The sequence below is a fragment of the Papio anubis genome, chromosome 12 (genome assembly GCF_008728515.1).
Source record: "Papio anubis isolate 15944 chromosome 12, Panubis1.0, whole genome shotgun sequence".
Lineage (NCBI taxonomy): Eukaryota > Metazoa > Chordata > Mammalia > Primates > Cercopithecidae > Papio > Papio anubis.
In genome coordinates this window covers 5,612,003-5,627,052 of record NC_044987.1, presented here as the reverse complement: position 1 = coordinate 5,627,052, position 15,050 = coordinate 5,612,003, and the positions used below count along the sequence as shown (strand labels likewise).

At 37.3% G+C, this 15,050-nt stretch overlaps 1 protein-coding gene and 1 long non-coding RNA gene across 6 annotated transcripts in view; one reads left to right on the top strand and one right to left on the bottom strand.

Annotated features, from left to right (window-relative positions):
• The window catches only part of ARHGAP32 (Rho GTPase activating protein 32), a 221,007-nt gene that overhangs the window by 111,001 nt on the left and 94,956 nt on the right, over positions 1-15,050 (bottom strand). The window contains exon 1 of one of the 5 annotated variants that reach the window (XM_031652801.1): positions 11,037-11,091. The exons of the other annotated variants lie outside the window; for them this stretch is intronic. The gene's annotated coding sequence lies outside the window, so the exon portion shown is untranslated. Of the gene's footprint in view, positions 1-11,036; positions 11,092-15,050 lie in introns of those variants that run through there. 5 annotated transcript variants of the gene reach the window in all.
• Positions 7,770-15,050, top strand: part of LOC108582090 — a 101,194-nt gene continuing 93,913 nt past the window's right edge. The window contains exon 1 of the long non-coding RNA XR_001895298.3: positions 7,770-7,840. This is a non-coding gene — a long non-coding RNA (uncharacterized LOC108582090). The remainder of the gene's footprint in view (positions 7,841-15,050) is intronic.

Below are 15,050 nucleotides of genomic sequence, written 5' to 3'. Positions count from 1 at the left end.
TTGTTAACACTAGAACAATGCCTCCACTAATAAAGATTGATTCTGAAAAAGGTGTTTAAATTTCCAAACTGATCGATTTGGGAGTTCTAAGATGACAGTACAATAATTGATAACAAGATTATAAATAACAGATTTGTATTTAAATTTATGTTGCAATGTCTTATACTTTCTTAGCATTAATTCCTAAAAATGTGACATTAGCAGAAGCTAGGTTAAGGGTAAATTGGATATTTCTGTACTACTTTTATAGCTTTTCTGTGAGTCTAAAATCATTGTAAAATGAAAAGTTAAAATAAATACACACAAAATTCCTAAAAATTGACAGGCTGTACCAATTTTTACTGCCTGGGTCTATTTCAATGCATCCTCACAAATACTAAAAATAATGACTTACAAATTTTCCAGTAGGTGAAAAACTGTATCTTCTCTTAGTTTGCCTTTTATTGACTTAATGAAGCTAAACACAATTTCATATTTCTCAGTCACTTTTATTTCTTCTTTTGTAAAAAAACTATTCATATTTTTGCCAACCTTTCTACTGAGTATATTGTATACTACTACAACTTATAACATCAAACTACAGTATAACTGTATGTTTAATCAAATTATTTGATGGAACTATTAGCCTTTTGAGAGCTGTAACAGTGAGTTACAGTCAAGAAAATTCCTTGAATGTATACTGATGTTATTTATTAAATGGTTTAATACACGATATTGAATTTTCTGCTTAAAAGACCTCAAAAAGAAATTAGTCTTGAATGGGATTATATCAAAGTAAAAAGCTTCTGCACAGCAAAGAAAATGATTATCAGAGCAAAGAAAACCTCCACAGATCGGGAAAAAATACATCTTATAAGGGGTTAATATCTGAAATATATTTTAAAAATTCAAAGAATTCTACAGAAAAAAACAAACAAAAAAACCCCCCAATTAACCAATGGGCAAAAGCACTGAACAGACATTTCTTAAAAGATAACATACAAATGGTCAACAGATATTATGAAAAAATGCTCAATATCACTAGTCAGGGAAGTACAAATTAATACCACAATGAGGTATCATCTTGCATCTGTCAGAACGGCTATTATCAAAAAGACAAAAGATGGTAAGTGTTGGCAAAGCTGTAGAGAAAAGGAAACAAAGGAATCCCCATACACTTTTGTTGGAAATATAAATTGGTACAGCCATTTTGGAAAACTATATGGAGGTTCCTCAAAAAACTAAAAATAGAATTACCATATGACTCAATAATCCCACATCTAGATATATATCCTGAGAACTTGAAATCAATATGTCAAAAAGTTATCTGCTCTCCTTGGTTCACTGCAGCCTTATTTACAACAGCGAAGTTATGGAATCAACTTAAGTGTCCATCAATGGATCAGTAGATAAAAACAAATGTGGTATACATACACAATGGAATACTATTCAGCCTGAAAGAAAATCCTGTCATTTGCAACAACACTGATAAATCTGGAGGACATTATGTGCAGTAAAATAAGCCTGGCAAAGAAAGACAAATATCACATGGTCTCACATGTAGAATCTGAATCAACTAAATTCACAGAAGCAGAGCTGAATGGTGGTTACCATGGGCTGAGAATGGGGAAAGTGAAGAGATGCTGGTCAATAGGTACAAAGTTGTAGTTAGGAGGAGTAAGTAATAAGTATTTAAGGTGGAAAAAATAAATAACTTCAGAATATGAATCACTAAAAAAAGAAATGTGCTTGTCTTATTTGCTTCAGGTATTCTTCTGATAGAGGTATTTAAAAAATATTTTTAAAAGAGGTATGAAAATATATTGTTATACGTTTTTTATTTGTTCTGCCAGCTCAACTTCTAGTTCATTTGGTTTTATGTTACCAAGTACCACATGGAAATGAGAGGTCATTCAAAAATACATTCCTGATACAGTTCCATTTCAGAAGTGATCAATGTCTGTCTAGTTACAAAGTAATCATTGGACTTCTGGTTACTGGTCTCTTATGTAACCAGCTCAGAAGTCGCCACTCCATCCTAACAAGTAAAAAGCTGAACAAAGTGAAAATCGACAGATCTTCCTTAAATCTGTCACAGAAGTGGGGTCACAGAACAAATCACTATCCCCCTTCCCAATTAGAGGCAGACAGGTAAATATAAAGAATTGCAACTTACCCAGAGCAGAAATCCACAAGCAGAAACCTCTGTGGGAACAAGTGCTAGGGCAGAAAAACTTAACCTATAATTGATAAATTGCTAGAGGCTCAGGGATGACAAGTCTGAGCATTAAAAACTCTAGAACCCAGTCACTGGGGAGCCACACACTTTTGTGAGCTCTACTAGGTCCTCACAGTAAATATCTGAAAAAAATCTCCTTGTGCTCTTAAGAGGCAGAGGAGACAATAAACTTTCGAAACACACCCAAGTACTATGCTTTTAACAAAGTCTGCCCTCAGGAAAAACTCTTACCACAGCCTCATTTTCTGGAGTAAGAAGAAAATCCAGCTCCAGCTTCTTTGAGCTTTCCACTGGGGAGAAGGGAATACCAAACTCCAGCCCGCTCCAGTCATCCTGTCCTACCTAAAGGTACAGGACGGAGGGTTGTGGACTGAGATTCACGTGTGAAGTTCACAGTTCAGAGGCACAGGCTCACAAAAAGACTGAGACCTAATCACAGGATTATAGAATGCTTCCCCCCCCACACACACCTTACCATCACATTACTAACAGGCTATTTACTATACTTCTTTCACCCAGTACCTTATGTCCACCTTCAACAAAAAATCACAATGGGAACTAAAAGGAAAAAAACACCGTTTAAAGAGACTGAAGAAGCATCAGAAGAAGAGTCAAAGATGGCAGGAATGTTGGAATTATCACACCAATAATTTAAAAGAACCATGATTAATCTGCTAATAGGTTTAAGGAAAAGGTAGGCAACATACAAGAACAGATGTAAGCAGAGAATTGGAAATTATAACAAATAATAAAAAAGAAATGCTAGAGATCAAAAACAGAACTGATGACTGTCTTTGATGGATTCCTTAGTTGACTAGACACAACTGAGGGAAGAATTGGAGCTTGAGGATATCACAGTAGAAACAACCAAAACTGAAATGCAAAGAGAAAAAAGACTGAAGAAAAGGGAGAGAACATCTAGAAACAGTGGGAAAACTACAAAAGGCATGATACATACATATTGAGAATACCAGAAGGAGAAGAAATGGAAAAAGGAGCAAAACCAGTAGTATTTCTAGAATAATGACTGAGACACCAAACCACTGGTCCTGGAGGCTCAGCTCAAAATATACAAAATGTATATTTTGCATGGCCTCTCATTTCCATAAAACAGGATAAATTGCATCACTCTCCTCAAAACAATTTCAGAAAATCCAAGATACAGAAAATATCTTGCAAGAAGCTGGAAGTGTGCGGGGGAACACCTTTATAGAGCGTCAAAATCGGAATTACATAACATATTCTCAGAAACCACAGAAGGGAGTAGAGTAAATGTTTTACGTGTTAACAAAATAACCCCTACCCAGCAACCTAGAATTCTGTGCTCTGCAAAATTATCCCTCAGAAGTGAAAGAGAAATAAAGCTTGTCAAAGGAAAGTTGAGAAAATTTGTGGCCAGCAGATCTGCTCTGTAAGAAATGTAAAAGAAGTTCTTTAAAGAAAAAGAAAATGATATAGATCAGAAACCTGTAGCTATATAAAGAATGGAAAAGTAACGGAGAAGAATAAGTGAAGGTAAAATACAACTTTGGTTCCTTATTCTTAATTGATATAACAGATAGCAGTTTGTTCAAATAATAGCAACAACAATGTACTTGACTATGTGTGTTTTACATATATATATGGGTATGGGGGCATGTGTATATATATATTTATGTATGATTTCTATATGTAAAATGAATGACAGTAATAACACAAAGGATAGAGAGGAATTACAAATAATTTTTATTACAAGGCACCTGCACAATCCATGACGCAGTGTAATTATTTGAAAGTGAACTAGGATTAGTTATAATGTATACCACAACCTCTAGTGCAACCACTAAAAAAAAAAAAAATTTGTTTTTTTCTTTTTTTTGAGACGGAGTCTCGCTCTGTCACCCAGGCTAGGGTGCAGAGGTGTGATCTCAGCTCACTGCAACCTCCACCTCCCAGGTTCAAGTGATTCTCCTGCCTCAGCCTCCCGAGTAGCTGGGACCACAAGCACATGCCACCACATCGGCTAATTTTTTGTATTTTTAGTAGAGACAGGGTTTCACCATGTTAGCCAGGATGGTCTCGATCTCCTGACCACATGATCTGTCTGCCTCAGCCTCCCAAAGTGCTAGGATTACAGGCATGAGCCACCACACCTGGCCTAAAAAAAATTTTTTAAATGTAATTGATACGGAGAGAAAATGGAAACATATAAAATGCTCAATTAAAAACACAAAAAGAGAATAGATCATAAATGTTTTCACCACACACGCAAAAAAAGGCAACTGTGAGCTGATGGATATGTAACTTAGCTGCAGTAATCATTGCACAATGCATACACATATCAAAATATCACATTCTACCCCTTAAATATATGTAATTTTTATTTGATAATTATATATATACCACAATAAGTTGGAAAAAAAGACACAAAAAGGAGACAAAGTATGGAAAACAAAAATAGGGACAAAGAACAAAGGCAATAAATACAAACAATGACAGATATTAATCCAACTATATCAATAATCACTTTAAACATCATGGTCTAACATACCAATTAAAAGACGAATTGTCAGAGTGGATCAAAAACAGGACCCACCTGTCTAAAAGAAATCAACTTTAAAGATAAGATAGATTAAAATAAAATGATAAAGATATGCCATATTAATTTTTTAATTAAAAAAGCAAAAATAGCTATATTTACTTCAGTCATAGCAGGCTTCAGAGCAAAGAAAGTTATGAGGGATAAATAGGGGCACTGAGTAATGTCAAATGGATCAATACTCCAAGAAGAAATTAAACAATCTTTAATATTTATGTGCTTACAGACTATGAAAGTACTGTGAGGCAAATACTGATTAAATTGCAAAGGGAAATAATTATAGTTGTAATTATTTAACACCCTCTATAAGAAATTATTTAACACCCCCCCATTAGAAATGAATAGATCCAGTCGGCAGAAAATCAGTAAGAAAATAGTTGACTTAACGGTACCATCAATCAACGGGATATAATTGATATTGATAGAATACCTTAACAACAACAGATTACACATGCTTCTGAGCCTCATATGGAACAGTCACTGTATCTTGGGGACCACATTCTGGGGCATAAAACATACCATAACGAGTTTTTAAAAAATAGAATTCAAAATATGTCTGCTCTCAGAGTGTCAGAGGAGTCTGAACCAGAAGGATTCATCTTGAAGAAGCGCTGGGTGAAATGAGGCTGAGACCTACTGAGCTGCATTCCGAGGAGGTTAGGCATTCTAAGTCACAGGATGAGACAGGAGGTCGGTACAAAATACAAGTCACAAAGACCTGGCTGATAAAACAGCATGCAGTAAAGATGCCGGCCAAAACCCGCCAAAACCGAGATCGTGATGAAAGTGACCTTTAGTCACCCTCACTGCTCATTAGACACTAATTATAATATACTAGCATGCTAAAAGACACTCCCACCAGCACCACAAGAGTTTACAAATGCAACAGCAACATCAAGAAGTTACCCTATATGATCTAAAAATGAGATGAACCCTCAGTTCTGGGAACTACCTACCCCCTTCCTAGAAAACTCATGAATAATCCAACCCTTATTTAGCATACAATCAAGGAATAACATAAAAATAGCCAACGAGCAGCCCATGCTGTTGCTCTGCCTATGGAGCAGCCATTCTTTATTCCTTTATTTTCCTAATAAACTTGCTTTCACGTTATGGGCTCTCCCCAAATTTTTTCTTGTGCAAGATCCAAGAACCCTCTCTTGGGGTCTGGATCAGGACCTCTTTTCAGTACTGAGACCACAAATGACACACTTCTAAATAAAACACGGGTAAAATAAGAAATCTCAAGAGAAATTACTAAATATTTTGAGCCAAATAAAAATGAAAATACAACTTACCCAAATTTGTGGGAGGCAGTAAAAGCAGTGCTTAGAGAAAAATCTATAGCATTGAATGCACACATTAGAAAAGAACAGAGGAGAACAATGGTGGCTAGGAGGCAAGACTAACTTGCAGTTCCCACTTGGACAGACAGAACAGCATGTGGAGACTCACATCATGAACTTTTGCTCCCAGAACCATCACAGGAACATACCAGGAAAACCAAAAGCATTCACAAACCCTTGGAAAAAAAGCAGTTTGCTGCTGCAAACTCCATGAGACAGCCGAAAAACAGTGAGTGTCCAAAGTGTGAAATGGGGAAGTCTGCCTCTGAACATACCTCCTCACTGGGGAACCTGAAAATCCAGATCATGGAAGAAAGATTTAACCTTACCTAGAGCAGAAAAAAACTTAGAGAGCTGAGTGAAATACAAAAGTAGCAGCAGCAGCTGGAAGAGCCCTGTAGACACTTTACTGGGCACTTCCTGGTCCCTAGGGAGGCCCAGGGAAGCCATTTCTGACTTTACCTCACAGGGGTTCTTTGGGAGAGCTGCCAGTGGAACTGGGGACAGACCACAGGAAAAAGGAAAATTCCAGCTCCATTTTGTAATAACGTTGACGAGGCACAAATTTTCCTGGGCAGAATCCAGGTTGGGTGGGGGAAGCAAACAGGAAGTACAGATAGGAGTACAGAAGACAAGGTAGATGGGGGGGGGGGGGGGGGAAGCCTGAAAGCCTTGAGTGTTTTCTCAGCAGGGAGGCTTGTAGCCTGGGGCAAGATTTCAGCCCTGCTCACCAGCTGCCTGGATATAAACTTGGCACTGTTGATGGGGGGCAGTGGGAGTGAGACTGGCCTTCCTGGCTGCATGGGAGCTGGATGAAATCTGTCACTGCCAGCTTTCCCCAGCTTCCCTAGCGACCTGTATGATGCAGCGGAAGCGGTCATAATCCCCCTTAGATCATAACTCCAATGGCCTGAGAATCACACCCCATCCCCCAAAGCACCCGCAGCAACTCTCACCCAAGCTCAGACACGCCTAACCCTACCCCCGCCTGATGTCTTTCTCTACCTGCCCTGATAGCTGAAGACAAAAGACCTAATCTCTTGGGAACTCCATGGCCTCACCCTTCACCTGAAAAACCAAACTAGGGATCCAGGAGACCTTAGGCCCCTGAGGCCAAGCTTGTACCCCCTCTATACTACCACAGCTGATGCTCTTGAAAGCGCCACCGCCTGGTTGGAAGCAAACCAATTCAAGCCATTACGGCAACTCATTAAAACACTGCTCCAAGAAAGGAGAAAACGACAGCTAATTCCACGACCTGTAAGACCTGGCTAACTACAGGACCTGAATCTGTCCATGTGACAACTTCACTGCTAGCATAACGAGCATTCGAAAAACCCAGTAAGCTAAATAGAACTACAACCAAGGACCCTCACAGAGCGCACTTCACTCCTCTGCTACCTCCACCGTGGCAGGTGCTGGCATCCACGGCTGAGAGACCTGAAGATGGATCACATCAGACACTCCCCAGCACCAGCCCGGAGCCTGGTAACTCCGCCAGGTGGCTAGATCCAGGAAAGCAATAACAATCACTGCAGTCCAGCTCTGAGGAAGCCCCATCCCTAGGGGAAGGGGGTGAGCACCACATCAAGAGAGCACTCTGTGGGACAAAAGAATCTGAACAGCAGACCTTGAAGCCAAGATCTTTCCTCTGACATAGTCCACCCAAATGAGAAGGAACCCGAAAAAACAACTCTGGTAAGATGACAAAACAAGGTTCTTTAACACCCCCTAAAAGATCACGTCAGCTCACCAGCAAAGGATCCAAACAAAAACGAACTCTCTGAATTTCAAGAAAAATAATTCATAAGGTTAATTATTTATTTATTATTTTTTTTTGAGACAGAGTCTCACTCTGTCACCCAGGCTGGAATGCAGTGGCACGTTCTCAGCTCACTGCAACCTCTGCCTCCCGGGTCCAAGCGATTCTCCCACCTCAGCCTCCCGAGTAGCTGGGATTACAGGCACACACCACCACACCTGGTTTTGTATTTTTAGTAGACAGAGTTTCACCATGTTGGCCAGGCTGGTCTCAAACTCCTAACCTCAGGTGATCTGTCCACCTCAGCCTTCCAAACTGCTAGGTTTAAAGGCGTGAGTCACTGTGCCCAGCCAGAAGGTTGATTACTAAGCTTCTCAAAGAGGCACCAGAGAAAGGTGAAACCAACTTAAAGAAATTTTAGAAATAATACAAGATATGGACAAAAAAATCCCCAGAGAAATAACACAATTAAAAAAAATCACAACTTCTGGAAGTGAAAGACACACTTAGAGAAATGCAAAATACACTGGAAAGTTTCAACAATAGATTCAAACAAGTAAAAGAAGGAACTTCAGAACTAAAAGACAAGGCTTTCAAATTAACCCAATCCAACAGAGACAAAGAAAAAAAATAATAATTGAACAAAGCCTTTAAGAAGTTTGGGATGATGTTAGATGACTAAACGTAACGTAACTAGTATTCCCAAGAAATGAGAGAAATCTAAAGGTTTGGAAAACATATTTGAGGGAACAGTCGAGGAAAACTTCCCTGGCCCTGCTTGAGATCGAGACATTCAAATACAAGAAGTTCAAAGAACACCCAGGAAATTCATCACAAAATGATCATCACCTAGGCCCACAGTCATCAGGGTTTCTACAGAAAAGAATCGTAAGAGCTGTGAGGCAAAAAATTAACAGCAGATTTCTCAGCAGAAACCTTACAGGCTAGAAGGGATTGGAAGCCTCTCTTTAGCCTCCTGAAATAAAACAATTATCAGCCAAGAATTTTGTACCCAGAAAAACTAAGCTTCATAAATGAAAGGAAAAAAAAGTCTTTTTCAGACAAATAAATGCTGAGAGAATTCACCACTACCAAGCTTGAACTACAAGAAATGCTTAAAGGAGTTCTAAATCTTAAAACAAAATTCCAAAATACACCAAAATAGAACCTCCTTAAAGCACAAATCTCGCAGGGCCTATAAAACAGTAATATAATGAAAAACTAACAAATAAGGCATTCAGGCAAAAACTAGCATGAAGAATAGAATAGTACATCATATCTTGATATGTTGAATGTAAATGGCCTAAATGCGCCACCTAAAAGATTACAGAATATCAGAATGGGTAAGAATTCACCAACCAAGTATCTGCTGTCTTCAAGAGACTCACCTAAGTATAAGGACTCATATAAACTTAAGGTAAAGGGGTGGAAAAAGATATTCCATGCAAAGGGACACCAAAAGCAAGCAGGAGTAGCTATTCCTATATGAGACAAAACAAACTTTAAAGAATGGCTTAAAAAGACAAAAAGGGACATTATATAATGATAAAAGGACTAGTCCAACAGGAAAATATCACAATCCTATATATATATGCATGTAACACTAGAGCTCTCAAATTTGTAAAATAATAACTACTAGACCTAAGAAATGACACAGATGGCAATGCATTAATAGTGGGGGGCTTCAATACTCTGCTGACAGCACTAAATAGGTCATCAAGACAAAAAGTCAACAATGAAATGATGGACTTAAACTATACCCTAGAACAAATGGACTTACCAGATACTTACAGAACATTCTACCCAACATCTGCAGAATATATATTCTTTTCATGAGCACATGGAACATTCTCCAAGATAGACCATACGATAGGCCACAAAACAAATCTCAACAAATTTAAGAAAATTGAAATTATAACTTGTACTCTCTCAGACCACAGTGGAATAAAATTGGAAATCAACTCCAAAAGGAACCCTCAAAACTACGCAAATACCTGGAAATGAAATAATCTGCTCCTGAATGATTGTTGGGTCAACAATGAAATTAAGATGGAAATCTAAAAATTCTTTGAACTGAACGATAACAGAGACACAACCTATCAAAACTTTTTGGATGCAGCACTAGTGGTGCTAAGAGGAAAGTTCATGGCATTAAATGCCTACAGCAAAAAAGTCTGAAAGAGCACAAATAGATAACTAAGGTCACACCTCAAGGAACTACAGAAACAAGAACAAACCAAACCCAAACCCAGCAGAAGAAAAGAAACAACCAAGATCAGAGCAGAACTAAATGAAATTGAAACAAGAAAAAAAATGGAAAAGAAAAAGAAAAGAAAAAACTGGCTCTTTGAAAAGACAAATAAAATCACTAGACCATTAGCAGGATCAACCAAGAAAAGAAATGAGAAGATAAAACTAAGCTGAATTAGAAATAAAATGGGAGCTATTACAACTAATACCACATAAATAAAAAGATCATGCAAAGATACTATGAACAATTTTATGTGCACAAACTAGAAAACCTAGAGGAGATGGATAAATCCCTGGAAATATACTATACAACCCTCCGAGAGTAAACCAGGAATAAATGGAAACTCTGAACATAACGATAACAAGCAGCAATACTCAAATGGTAATAAGAAAAAACTGCCAACAGAAAAAAAAGTCCAGGACCAGGTGGATTCACAGCTGAATTCTATTAGACATTCAAAGAACTGGTACCAATCCTAATCACACTATTCCAAAAGATAGAGAAAGAGAGAATCCTCCCTAAATCATTCTATGAGGCCAGTATCACTCTAATACCAAAACTAGGAAAGGATATAACAACAACAACAACAACAACAACAAAAACTACAGACCAATATCCCTGAAGAACAGATGTAAAAATCCTCAACAAAATACTAGCTAACTGAATCCAAGAGAGGATCAAAAAGATAATACACCATGATAAAGTGGGTTTCATACCAGAAATGCAGGGGTGGTTTAACATACCCAAGTCAATAAATGTAATATACAACATAAACATAAAAACAAAAGTCACACAATCATCTCAATAGGCACAGAAAAAACATTTGACAAAATCCAGCACTGCTTTATGATTAAAACCCTCAGCAAATGGAAGGGACATACCTTATAAAACCCATCTACGGCAAACCCACAGCAAACATTATGCTGAACAAAAGTTGAAAGTATTCCCCCGAGAACTGGAACAAGACAAGGATGCCTCCTTTCACCATTTCTTTTCACATAGTACTGGAAGTCCCAACTAGAACAATCAGATAAGAGAATGAAATAAAGGGCATTCAGACTGGTAAACAGGAAGTCAAACTGTCGCTGTTCACCAGTGATATGACTGTATACCTAGAAAACCCTAAAGACTCATCCAAAAAGCTCTGAGATGTGCTAAATGAATTCAGTAAAGTTTCAGGATACAAAGTCAATGTATACAAATCAATAGCACTGCTATACACCAATAGCAACCAAACTGAGAATCCAAATCAAGAATTCATCCCCTTTTACAATAGCTGCAAAAAAATAAATAAATAAAATACTCAGGGATACACCTAACCAAGGAGGTGAAAAATCTCTATGAGAAAAACTACAAAACACTGCCAAAAGAAATCACTGATGACACACACAAATGGAGACACATCCCGTGCTCATGGGTGGAATCAATATTGTGAAAATGACCATACTGCCAAAAGCAATCCACAGATTCAATGCAATTCCCATCAAAACACGATGATCATTTCTCACAGAACTAGGGAAAAAAATCCTAAAATTCAGATGGAACCACAAAAGAGCCCATATAGTCAAAGCAAGACTAAGCAAAATGAACAAATCCGGAGGTACCACATTACCCAAATTCAAACTACACTAAAAGGCCACAGTCACTAAAACATCATAGTACTGGTATAAAAACAGGCACACAGACCAACGGAACAGAACAGAGAACCCAGAAGTAAAGCCAAATACAGCAAACTGATCTTTGACAAAGCAAATAAAAACATAAAGTGGGGAAAGGACACCCTATTCAACAAAATGGTGGTGGGATAATTGGCAAGTCACATGTAGAAGAATGAAACTGGATCCTCATCTCTCACCTTATACAAACATCAACTTGAAATGAATCAAAGACTAAAATCTAAGACCTGACACCACCAAAATTCCAGATGATAACATTGGAAAAATTCTTCTAGACATTGGCTTAGGCAAAGACTTCATGACCAAGAACCCAAAAGCAAATGAAACAAAAACAAAGATAAATAGATGAGACTTAATTAAACTAAAAATCTTCTGCAGAGTATATAAACAACCCACAGAGTGAGACAAAATCTTCACAAACTATGCATCAGACAAAGGACTGACATCCAGAATCTACGAGGAACCCAAATAAATCAGCAAGACAAAACAACAACAACAACAAATAATTCCACCACAAAGTGTGCTAAGGGCATAAACAGTTATCAAAGGAAGATATACAAATGGCCAACAAACATGAAAAAATGCTCAGCATCACTAAATATCAGGGAAATGCACATGAAAACCACAGTGTGATACCTCCTTACTTCTGCAAGAATAGCCATAATTTAAAAATAAAAAAATAACAGATGTTGGCATTGATGTGGTAAAAAGGGAAAACTGGTGAGAACATAAACTAGTACAACCACTATGGAAAACAGTGTGGACATTCCTTAAAGAATTAAAAGTAGATCTACCTTTTGATCCAACAATCCCACTACTGGGTATCCACTCAGAAGAAAATAAGTCATTATAAGACACTTGCCCACACATGTTTATAGCAGCACAATTCGCAACTGCAAAAACTGGAAGCAGCCCAAATGCCCATCTATCAATGAGTGGATAAAGAAAATGTGGTATACCAAGCAATAATACTCAGCCATAAAATGGAACAAAATAATGGCATTCACAGCAACCTGGATGGAGTTGAAGACCATTATTCTAAGTGAAATAACTCAGGAATGGAAAACCAAACATTGTATGTTTGTACAATGTGGGAGCTAAACTATGAGGACACAAAGGCGTGAGAATGATACAATGGACTTTGGGGACTTGGCAGGGGGATGATGGGAAGAAGGTGAGTGATAAAAGACTACACATTGTGCACAGTGTACACTGCTCAGGTGATGCTGCACCAAAATCTCAGAAATCACCACTAAAGAACTTATCTATATAATCAAACACCACCTCTTCCCCAAAAAGCTACTGAAATAAAAAAGAAAAGAAGAAACATCTAATAACAGTAATCTAAGTTTTGCCTTAGGTAACTAGAGAAAGAAGAGCATATTAAATCCAAAGTAAAGAGAAGAAGAAAATACTAAAAACTAGAGTACAAATCAACAAAACTGAAAAAAGAAAATTACCAAAACCATAAGTTAATTGCTTGAAAATATCAATAAAACTGAGAAGCTTCTAGCCAGACTAACTTAAAAAAAAAAGAGAGAAATACACAAATTACTAACATTAGATATCAATGAGGACCATCACTACAGATCACATGGACATTAAAAGGAATAATAACAAATATTAGGAACAACTCCATCCCTGCAAATTTGTAACACAGATGAAACTGGCCAATTTTTAAGAAGCTACATCCACCAAAACTCAAAAAGAAACAAATATAGGCCTTTAAGAAATCTAATTAACAGTTAATAGCTTGGCAAAACAGACACCAATAAGCCCAGATGTACTCACTGGTAAATTTTATCAAACATTTAAGAAAGAAATTATAGCGAGTCTCTACATCTCTTCCAGAAGACAGATACAGAGAGAAGTGCCTAACTTCTGGGAGGCCAACATTTTCCTAAGACCAAAACCAGACAAAGACATTCTAAGACAAAAAAAAAAACCACTACAGACAAGTATCTCTCATGAACACATATGCAAAAATCCTCAAGTATTAGCAACTATAATCCAACAACATATAAAAACAATTATACACCGCTACCAAGTGAGATTTATCCCAGGTATGCAAGGCTGGTTCAACATTTGAAAATCAACTAATGTAATCCATCACATAAACAGGCTAAAGAAGAACACAAATCACATGATTTCACCAATAAATGCAGAAAAGTATTTAAGAAAATCCATCACCCATTCATAAAAAACTCTCAGCAAACCAGAAATAAAGAGAACTTCCATAACTTGAGAAAGAGCATCTACAAAAAACCTACAGCTAACATCAGACTTAATGGTGACTGAAACTCTCCCGCCTGGATCAAAAACAAAGCAATGATGTTCCATAATCAATTATTTTCAAAACAGTGCCAGAATTCCTAGCTAAAACAATAAGAAAAGGAAACACAAGGAAAGGAATAAAACTTTATTTGCAGATGACAGGACTGTCTATGTAGAAAATCAAAAGAACTGACAAAAAACTCCCGGCACTAATAAATGATTTACAGCAATGCTGCAGAATATAAGGTTAATACACAAAAGCTAATCAGTTTCCTACATACCAGCAATGAGCAAGAGAAATCTTGTTTGGTTTCATTATTATTTTTTTTTAGAGACAAAGTCTCACTCTGTCATCCAGGCTGGAGTGCAGTGGAAAATCATGCCTCATTACATCCTCAATGTACTGAGCTCAAGCGATCCTCTTGCCTCAGCCTCCTAAGTAGCTGAGACTACAGGCATGCACCAACATACATGGCTAATTTTTAAATTTTTTATAGAGATGAGATCTCACTATGTTGCCCCGATATCAATCTCCTAGCCTCAGTCGCCAAGCAATTCTACCTCAGCCTCCCAGAATGCTGGGATTACAGGCATGAGCCAACACACAACAAGGGGAATTTGAAATTAAAAATATATTAATGTTTATAGTAGCAATAAAAAACCAAACTACACAGATAGCTATGTATCTAACAAAATACACATAATAGCTACAAAAAGAAAACTACAAAACTCTGGTGAAAGATGTCAAAGATCTAAATAAATGGAGAAATGTTGCATGTTCATGAATAAGAAAGCAATATTGTCAAGATGCCAGTTCTTCCAAACTTGATTTACAGATTCAATACAATTCCAATAAAAATCCCAGCAAGTTATTTTGTTGATACTGATAAGGTGATTCTAAAGTGTTATGGAGAAGCAAAAGACCCAGAAAAACCAAGACAACAC